The 2,500-nt window shown below is 46.2% G+C and overlaps 1 protein-coding gene across 1 annotated transcript in view; it reads left to right on the top strand.

Annotated features, from left to right (window-relative positions):
• INPP5F (inositol polyphosphate-5-phosphatase F) overlaps nucleotides 1–2,500 on the top strand; it is a 1,563,976-nt gene that overhangs the window by 534,450 nt on the left and 1,027,026 nt on the right. The gene's annotated exons all lie outside the window — the stretch shown is intronic.

The raw sequence follows: 2,500 nt of genomic DNA, 5'->3' as shown, positions 1-2,500 counted from the left end.
GGACTGTCTGATAAACACCATCCTATGTGCCACTCACACACTACCCTACATAAACTGGGTCACGATACAGTATGGTCCAATGCCTGTCTGTTGTATGGGACACGTGTGTGTTTGGCCCTACAAACATGTGAGCCGATAGGGTACCATACACTGGAGCAGCATGTAACATCAGATAGAACAATGACATCTACCACAGTCTGTACACAGGCCAAGGTACGTATTCACAATATGCATAATGTTGACAATCACCATAAGTACACAGACCCCACTACTGTATACACAACCGCAGAATGCCCAGGTTATGTCCTCAGAAATAATCCCTACTATACATAACATGTCTAGAAGTCTGATATCTGACTGGCTTATCTGGTATGATGTCAATAAATAATGGTGTACAGAACATATGCACCTCTTACTGCTTGACATATGTACAAAGGTTGACAGACTTGTGGCTAGCCACAAACAATGGGCCAATATTGGCATGTTGCTGTGATACCCTCATACATTTACTGTTGTAGTAGGGTTTGTTGTGACATATGTCGTATGAGGCATATGAAGTCAGTATCTCTCATGGCTGTCACCGTGTACTGACTGCAATCCTCAGACTATGCTTTTGCAGTTCTATGATAGGTGATCGGTGAGTAACACAAGATTCCAAACACTGCCCAGTCTGCAGATAACCTTACAGGTGGGAGTTTCCTCAAACACATAGCATTGTCATGACAGGTATTAAATCATGTAGACCAGCCATATCCACACACACCCTGTTAAGCCAACATTACCTCCAAATGCAGAAGAGCAACACTTACATTCTGTAGTCATGTCTGGCATATCCACCTCCTGTTTGTTGGCCTGTCTCCACAGTGTATGTTGTTAGAGGTATATCCCAATACCATCTGTGATGCTGTTTGCCAAACACCTACATGAGTTCATGCTCACAGTGAATGAAAAGGCCCAACACCCACATGATGTTCCTAGGTATAGGAGTGTGTTTCCATGCAATTGGCTATGGGAATGTTACCACAGCGGTTCCACATGCAATCAGCTAGTGGGGGACTGCAATTTGTGCAGAGGCCATCAGCTGATCATTAGCATCACTTACAAGACACAAGCTGCTGCTGCCTAAGCAAAGCAGGTGTACTTATCCACATCCACCAGAGAGGGAGTGACAGAAACAGACAGAGACAAAGTATAACAGGGAGGGGGTGGGGGAGTAAAACCAAAGCATGTTTGTGCCACACAGTTACCAGTACAAGGTTTCAACCCCCTGCCTGACTATGTATTATCACATGTCTATGCAGTTATTGCAGGCACCACAGAGCTTTCATGTTGGGAAGCTGTCCAAAGGTATATCTGAGATGAGTGACATCTGCAACAGTTATACAGGAGGGATACGGTAGGTGTAGTACACATGCCTGTCCACATGAACTGGTGTCAACGTCGACACAGCCACACTTTCTCAGGGACTCGCACACATTAAAACAGTTGGCAGGGTCAGGATTAGACTTCCTAACTAGCTAGTTTGCCACAATACAGTAATACGCAAGTATCACATGCACCACAGGGGTTATCAGGATGATATATGGGAAAAGGGTGTGTGAAGATGTCTGACACCAGAAGGCATGCTTCAGTAGGCCAATGGGAGGTGTAGTGAGTGTGAATAGGGTTGAAATCATTATACTCCACACACACACACACACACACACACACACACACACACACACACACACACACACACACACACACACACACACACACACTGCCAGTACTGACATGCATGGGTGCATTGCTTCACAGGTGTGTAGTGGTTGACTGTGCCAGAAGGCTGAACAAGGCTAGATAAAGGGTATACCTTTGGCATCAGGCCACATGAAAATGGTCTGCAGTGTGGCTCAGGAGTGTAGTGTCTGGACTGGCCCAGACAGGTGGGTATTGTATTCACCATCCGGTCATATGGGTTACTATTGTGGGTAGCCAGAGCTGTGTAATGCTTGCCATGTATGTGTTCTATAGTCCATGACATGGACGGTGTCTTGGATGTGCATACATCCCATGTGCATGTTCTCTGACATGTGGAAATGTACATGGGGTGTCTGGGGCTTGCTGTGTACACAGATTGTTATCAGATGTGCCATTCCTGGCCTCATGTGGTGGGAACTGGCAATGGACACCAGGTTGACCCTGCACCTACAGTGACAGCATGATACAGGTATTCTCTGGTGTCAGTGGCATCTGTCCATACATGGCATGTGTTTAAGGCATGGTATTGTCCTCTGTCGGTTTCATTTGATGGCACTACAGTTGCAGGTGTCCAGTGGGGAACATAGTGAAGGAGCACTGTATGCAATTATGTGCCTATTGCAGTGATGGGACAGGGTGCCATGCCCTCTGTAGTCTGCTGCAATCACACCATGGTTACTATCTGTGGGCAATATGCAGGGAACTTCCAACAAAGTGGCTGTTGCCTAGCTGAGTATGTTTGTGTAGCTGAATCACAAAG

The sequence above is a fragment of the Protopterus annectens genome, chromosome 14.part0, assembly GCF_019279795.1.
Source record: "Protopterus annectens isolate FY-2018-M chromosome 14.part0, PAN1.0, whole genome shotgun sequence".
Classification (NCBI taxonomy): Eukaryota; Metazoa; Chordata; order Ceratodontiformes; family Protopteridae; genus Protopterus; species Protopterus annectens.
The sequence above is the reverse complement of the archived record's forward strand: the minus strand, read 5'-3'. Positions and strand labels throughout refer to the sequence as shown.